Genomic DNA, 6,997 nt, shown 5'->3' on the forward strand with positions numbered 1-6,997 from the left:
GAATGAACAGCAATCCAGCTCAAGGATTTGTAGTTCATTTGCAGTCTAGAGTTAAGAAGGCCTTTATCTGCTTCTCATTCCAGCTGGAGTATTTCAGTGCTCTATAGCCGATTAAAAGTGTAAGCAAAGAGAATCCTTCTCATCTCTGAGAAATCCAACCATGAAGAAGACGTGACAAAAGCGTGTGGAGGGAGCAGGCCTACAGTGAATTCTGTTTTGCGTGTGATCTGGAAAAGGTCAGGGCTAAACTTTGTGCTTGCAGCAATTAACGTCTACGACTCACGCACAGGAAGTGCAGTCGACATCCTCGGATTTCATCGCATGACAGAGTCGGGCACGGGGGGCTTAGGTAAATATGAGCTATCCATTTCAAGCAATATTTAAATCACATTTCCAAATTGCAGCCCTTGAACAGCAGTTTAGAGCGGGATGAGGAGGTTGAGGAATAATGACAGCTTCTCTGGGGTTTATTGAAAGTGATGAATGCTCAGAAGAGGGGATTGCTCAATGTGAATTCATGAATTTGAAAGAGATTATTTAAGCAGAGATCAATTTGAAAGTCCTACAGCTCAGCACTGATGCAATGTTTCAAGGGCAAAAAAATACTACCAAGTGAAAAAAAAATTATAAAAAAGGCATCCCCTCAACAGTCTGAAAAGCCCTTTTGCCGCTGGAACAAATTAGCTCTCTAAATCTGATAACGCTTCCATCCGAACCAGTTTCATCAGCAATATCAGGGCAAGGGGGACACTACATGACACACTGGAGTGGAGAGACACTGTGCAGATACTGTGCGGCCTAATCCATATGTGTAGCAGCAGCAGCATGTAATGATGGGTAAGTAAGAGGATGAAAAGCAAGCCTTAATGTGGACTAAAGCAGCAGGGGTCACAAAAATAAGGAACAATCAGTCGCTGTTATGCCTTACAGTGAGTGCAAATTTACAGCCGAGCAGCAGCTAAACTGCTGGGACTAACTATATTAGCCACTGCTGAATACAACCCCCCTGAAGACAGCATTAAAGGCTCGACAAGACAGACTGGAATACAGTGGAGCTATCAAAGGACCACAGAAACAGATCCCCTGTGTCACAGGAGAGAAAAGAAAATACATCACTAATAAATGAACATGAGATACAAAGAAAAAGGGAAAAATCTGGGACAAAAAGAATGTGGCGCACATATTTCGTGCGAGTCAAATGGAATAGCGAATGAGGAGCCGCTGCTGTCCTGCAGGGGCAGGGCGGCTGTTTTTCTACGGCAGCGCATCCCCGTCTATGCCAGCACTCATTTACTGATCTCATTAATATCCCTACTCTGAGGAGGAGAGAGACAGCAGCCGTGAAACAGCCTCCCCCATCTCCTCCTCCTCCTCTCCTCCTCCCTGCATCCTCCATGTGGCTGTTCCACTGGGTCCCCCTCCCTCTCCTCTCATCTCCGCCTCTCTGTAGTTCAGTAATTGGGCTCAGCTCATTGTTATTCAAAACCCTGTAGAACCAATTAGCTGCAGACCTCCTGACCCTGGGTTGCTATGTAATGGTGCAAGCTAAAGACTCTAAGTGAGGAAGCCAAGAGCAAAGGTTTTAAATTCCTTTAGTTCCTGATTAATAATCCTGTCAGGGCGATCAGAGACATTAAAGAGAAACTCTGGTTCAGCTCCTGCTTTTATGGCTTCTCCCTCATTTCTAGGCTGTCCATTAAAGCTTAATGATGCCGGGGGTCGCTCTCTCTCCTCTGTCTTGTCAGATAAATGTACAGTTAACAGGATAATGAGAAATCCTGATCCTCCAGCAATCTGGGACAAAGCAGCCCTGTGACCCCACTGGGAGGAAGTAGGGCAGCAGGGGAGGATGAGCGGGACGGCGGAGGCAGTGGTGGCGTGGATGGTGGACGGAGATGTCCGGCTGCCCTGGAGGATAGAGATGAAAGAGCTGGGGCGAATAAAAACCTGGGGTGGAAGGCAGAGATGAGAGGGATGCAGATAACACCCTCATGCAACATTGATGAGGAGAGTGAAGGTAAAGGAAAAGTAGTGCGGCTGCCTCGACAGCACGCTGCTACGAGTGATTTGTTTAGCTGGGTCTACCAGGGTGCAGTTGTTTGAGTGCAACATTAGTGTGTCACAGAGGAAATCATAACTAATCAGCAACCCAGGAAGATTGTTTGTTTACACCTGTTTACGTAAGCTGGTTTTATGGGAGCATATATCCATAAATTGATTATTCCTTGCATAACAAATCAACATATCACACGCTGGGGCTACATTTAAATACTAAACAGCTCTCCACTGCTTAAAGAGGCTTTAATGGAGGACACTTCTTGCCGTAAGTGAAAGGTGTCACGCATAGTTAAGAGAGAATTATCACCCAATTCCCAACAGATCTCAGGAGTTAGGATATTTTCTTTTTGATTTATAGTTCACAACAAGGTTCAGTGTCAAAGCCCTAAAGACTGACCTGCTCGGCACCAAACATCACATAAAGGTAGCAGCTCGCTGGTGAACGCAGCGCAGCAGCTAGCAGCTTAAGAAACAAATGTTATCCTCAAGAGTTGGTGGACACCAAAAACAAAACTAACAGGAGAGGTTATACTCAGGCTAATGAATACTTTCATTGTCGAATATTAGCTTGATTAATCAATTACTTGTTTGGTCAATAAAATGTCTGAAAATTATGAAAAATCTCAATCAGTGTTTCCCAAAGCAGATGATGACAAATGTCTTGTTTTCAAATTTAAGAAGCTGGAATCAGAGAATTTAAGTCGTGGTGATTAATTTAATAGTTGACAACTAATAAATCAATCAATTAATCGTTGCAGCTCTGGTTAATAGGATTTGATTTATATTTGCCAGGCATCTACGAACATGACGCCACATAAATGCTAACAGTGCTCAGTGTGCGTTCGATATGGAAAAAACAGTAACTGTTTGCTAACAGGTTCAACATATAAATTAGTTAGTGTTGTATTTGTTTGAATTGCTTCTGGAGTCAGTTTCAAGTGGCCATTTGAGGAACTGTTTCTGTTTTTTTTACTTCCATGTGGGCTTTATTTCTCGGTCCCAGATGTTGCTGCTTGGCCAATCCCTTTAACACAATTAAACATGGTTACAGTCTGGTACGGTTTTGGTCTCTGTAGTTAATTCCTCTCATTTTTATGTAACTCACCCACTAGAGTTGAATTAAGGCTTAAAGGTATACATAGATATACACATGAAATACATACATATACATACAGCTCCACTCCTGCTCCATTTCTTTGCTCGTTTTTGCATCAGCTGGGAGTTATGAGGAGTCAAACACTGCCAAGATGGTGGCACTTGGAGCCACCACACTGAGCTTCAAAACCGCTTTTCAGGAAGCCAGTGGCTTTACTGTCGCAGAGGGTTCATCAATCTTTCCACACAATCTATGGGTGAAATTCACAGACAGATGCCAATAAAACAAGTGTACATATTAAATCAAAGCACTCCTTTAAAATACACTGCTGAGCTATCGTTAAGGTAAATCAGATTCAGATTTATTCCTAACCCCAGACGTATCTATTACAAGCTTGTCGACAGTCTCTCCAGCTGTTGGTCTCAGCTTTATAGAGCAAATAATTGTATGAAATCCCCACAAGGCACCGAACCAATATTTCCAAATCGGTCCATATAAGGCCACTGACCAGACTTGTTTGTGAATCATCTCTGCAGGTCATTGCAATTTTTGAACCAAGAGGATGCCGAGCTCACACCTGTTTTCTGAAACCTATTTGGAGGGGTTGTGGTGTTTGCATTCCTAGAGCTGAAGTGCTTATTTGGTTCAGTTCTTCAGGCTTGGCCGAGAGTTTTGGGAGGATTCACATGCGATGCTGTAAACATTGGCTGCCTCGAGCCCTCTGACACTGATGCATCGCCTCCCAGGCTGTTATAAATCCTTTTACAACAAACTCCATAAAGCTCTTTGGTGCCTAAATATTTATGGTTGCCTGAGTTTCCCTTGAGGGTTGTTTTCTGTCAAAGTACCAACAGGACTAAGTCATGTGGAGCGACTCCAGACATCTTATCTGGGAGTCAGGGTAAAGGGCCTGGTGGTCTGGCCGTCACCACCAGATGAGGAACACACAGGGAGGGAAGGGCCACTAATGAGTGCTTCTCCCTCCATCACTCCTCCTCACCGGCCTCCTCTGTTAGTGGACTCAATTGACCCAGGCAAACAAACACACCGCTGCGTGACCTCTGCTCGCCAGACAGACAAACAAACAAACTTTTCCGTGTCAAAACCACCAAGCACGCCTCTGTCAGGGTCCACGAGGCAGTCAATGTAGGACAAACATGCTGGAAATATCAATGAACAGAAGACAATAACGGACATGACAGGCTGTAACCCGACCTGCCCGCTGTGTGACTCGTGGATCAGGGGGGTCAAACGGTGTTATTGCAGCACACACCGCCGGCGTTGTGCGGATGCGAAACGGCTGCGGTGTAAATACAGGTGTGCTGGCGGTGGAGCTCATAGGTGGCTGCCTTCCTGAAATGTGTAATTTTGCCCATCTCGGTGTTGCTGTCAGCTGCTAACAGTGGCTCCTTGAAACAAGTGTCTCTAAAAAAGCAGCAGCGGGCCTGATGAGTCCTCAAGCATCCTCCCAGTGCTGTGATTACTGACGTTTACCCTCTTTAATATGTGTAATTCCCATTTTCTCTGATTCATGAGTAAGGGCCCTCAGGGGGACCACACTAAGTGGCAGTCTGCCAAAGCCCTCCTGTTGGAAAGGCTCTAAGTCACTTCTCCCTCAGTAGTTAGATACAGCGTGACAGTTACAGGTTGTCTCATCTACCTTTATTATAGTTATTTGCATCTTGGAGCACTGATGATAGCTTGATTATACAATGTCTAATGTTATGTGCTTCACATGCAGGTGGAACATGATTTTAGTTCATGACTACATACCTATAAAAGGCACAGAAAAATAGGAACAAACACTGTCTGTACATGTGTCACGGAAGCTACTTTTGTCTAAATGCACAGTAGAGTCCATATAATGACCACTGCTTAGCATAGCCAGAATAACTGACCACAGAAGACACTACAGCATGTACTTTCCTAATCCTTTTTCCAATACGGTCACATGTAGAGACTCTAGGTCATAAACACGTGTGTAGCCAAATGCAATCGCAACAGCTCTGGACAAATATTACATTTATGAGGCTCGCAATGCTAAACATTGTGTCACAAAAACAAAAAACAATAACTACATTCTACCTTTTGTTATAACTTGTTATTAGTATTATATTACCAGATGTTCATGTTATTTTGTCCACATCCCTGGTGTATCACCTATAGCATGAGCTGTTTTTCACATTAGAACATCAGGGTGTCAGCAAAGATCTACATAAAGATGAAGAGAGGCTGTTGTCAAAACAATATTTCCAGCTTCAGTTAAACAACTAGCAGAAATCCAGCGACCGGTTCATACAGTATTGAATTTCTCCGACTTCCTGGCAGGAGGTACTCTTCAACTTCACCAACAGAGAGAATGTGAGAGGTAGTGGTTTCATTTAATGTCTAGTTAGTGTATTCTTTTCATCTCTGGGTTATAGAGTGTGCTACAGGCCAAACACAGACGGCTGACTGTTGGAGAACAGCTACATGATGACAGACCCACCAAGAATGTTACCCTGACCGCCATATGTAATACAGCACCAGAGTTCCCTTATTAAGGAGTGAAATAATTTCCACCAAAGTGGTTGGTGGTGCTGACAGCTCAGATTAATGCTCTCTGTAAAACAGCCAGAATAACAACTGCTCCTGCACGCATCGTGAAAACCAGTACGTTTGGCTGAGGGAAGCCTGCCAGCTCTACAAATTCATGCATATTTGGGTCTGTGAACATCTGCCAGCGCAAATAATTTATGCTGTTCTCTCAGCTAAGGGGCAATGAATCCCCTCTGAAAAGTTTTCTCCAACTTCTACAGTAAGCCTGCGCCTCCCCCCCCTCGTCTCCCTGGTGTGAAGTGGTGCAGACACACGCTCCAACCACAGACCAGGCTGAATGAGGAGCATCCTGAGGCGTGTGGGAAAGTCCCAGGCAACACTTCAGTCGACCGAGAGCCAACTGTTTCCTGTCCCTCTTCGGGCCTCCGGGTTAGGAGGCGCTGTCAAGGCCATATCCACAACATCACCGGGCTGCAGCATGAATGGAGCCTTGCCTTGGGTGGGATCTCTACAGCAGACACGGCTGATATCTGCATGCACGCCTCACTGTTGGGGGGCCCTGTAGACGTGTTTCTCCACCGGAGCGATGAATATCTTATGATATCGTGGAGGTGGATCAAAACATTTGAGCTCGCTGACACTACGCCACTTCCAACAGCTCTGTTGTTGTGTTCCAACACAATGGTATCAGGTGATTAAACATCCGACGGGAGCCGTATTGATATTCAAAACGCCACCGCCAACAGATGGCATATAAATCATTAATTGATTCTCTGCCATTTCTGTTTGATGTACAGCACAAAATTCTGGGCTAATTTTGCTCAACTGCGTGCTGCTCTGTGATGATAGCTAGACTATTTATGAGCATCGAGGAAACCTAACATTTTGTCATAAAATTATAATAACACACTGCTTTCTGCTCCTCCAGTCAACAAACCCGGTTGGACAAGAAGCCAACTCAGCCTCTATTATATCAACTGGCAAATTAAATAACAACCGTGAAAATATTTTTGTCATTATACACCTGACAACTAATTATAATGTATAAAAAGTACCTGGAAGCAGAAGGAAAGTAGTAATTTAATAAATTAACACGTTGGCCTTTGACTCACATGGTGGAAATATGTGGGAGGGAAGCCTAGAAAAACCTCAGACCAACCCTGCCAAATGTGTGTGTACACTTTGTGTACGTGTGTGAATCAGGCGCTCCCCCTCCTCCTCGTTACTCTTCCTCGTCTTCGCCCTCCACTCCCGGTCCAAACCGGTCTCCTGCACTCCTCCAGCAGACTGGCAGGAGGTCAGCAT

The sequence above is a fragment of the Stegastes partitus genome, unplaced genomic scaffold, assembly GCF_000690725.1.
Source record: "Stegastes partitus isolate 25-593 unplaced genomic scaffold, Stegastes_partitus-1.0.2 Scaffold1818, whole genome shotgun sequence".
Lineage (NCBI taxonomy): Eukaryota > Metazoa > Chordata > Actinopteri > Pomacentridae > Stegastes > Stegastes partitus.